Source organism: Colias croceus, chromosome 20, assembly GCF_905220415.1.
Source record: "Colias croceus chromosome 20, ilColCroc2.1".
NCBI classification, from domain to species: Eukaryota; Metazoa; Arthropoda; class Insecta; order Lepidoptera; family Pieridae; genus Colias; species Colias croceus.
In genome coordinates this window covers 7099510-7100330 of record NC_059556.1, presented here as the reverse complement: position 1 = coordinate 7100330, position 821 = coordinate 7099510, and the positions used below count along the sequence as shown (strand labels likewise).

Below are 821 nucleotides of genomic sequence, written 5' to 3'. Positions count from 1 at the left end.
ACAAATTGTTCATAAAATATTATTTATTTTATTCTACTTATTTAAATTTATTTGATACAGTTTACAGCTTTACTAACTATGTAGTTGCAAGAAAATCGGATCAGTTTTTTTTTAAGTGACGGTTAATTTCCGATTCATACTATTTATCGCATAATAATTATCGTGACAACATTAATATCGTTATAATAATAAAACCTTAACCTCGTTTGACAGAACTAAAATAAAGAGTCGCATAATATAAGTCTACAATAATTTCGAAGCTCCCGTGCAAGCCCGGCTAGCTCAGTCGGTAGAGCATGAGACTCTTAATCTCAGGGTCGTGGGTTCGAGCCCCACGTTGGGCGTAATTTTTTTATATTTTATTTCAATTTAATAAATAGGTTATTATATATATTTTTTTTTCATTTTTTATACTAATTACCTGCAATTTTCCTTTCCCTCATTTTCCGCCACAGCTGTTCAGCTTTCCGCATCGGCCAATTCTCGATTTTCGCGCTAAAACTTCTAAAGAACTTGTATTCTTTGAAATGAGACATTCTTCTTTCCATCTTGCTCGGCATGTGGCCTGGAGGTGGTGACTGATCCTTCTGTTCACCAGACGGCGACGCCATTTTGTTTTTTTGTTTTTTACTTTTTTTTATCTATGCACCTTTTACGCGCGATTTAAATTCGGATTCTTATCTGGTCCCATTTAAAGGGGCAAATTATTTTAAATTATTTTTCATCAAAACTTTTTTACTAATAGGCATACATATAATTATTTTTCTTAGGTAATTAATTAGGTAAATAAATAAATAATTATTATCTTATAATACTGATCT

General features: G+C 31.4%; 1 non-coding gene across 1 annotated transcript; it reads left to right on the top strand.

Annotated features, from left to right (window-relative positions):
* Positions 1-271: 271 nt before the first annotated feature.
* Trnak-cuu lies at positions 272-344 on the top strand. Its single transcript has one exon. It is a non-coding gene; the product is annotated as a tRNA-Lys (tRNA).
* Positions 345-821: the final 477 nt, after the last annotated feature.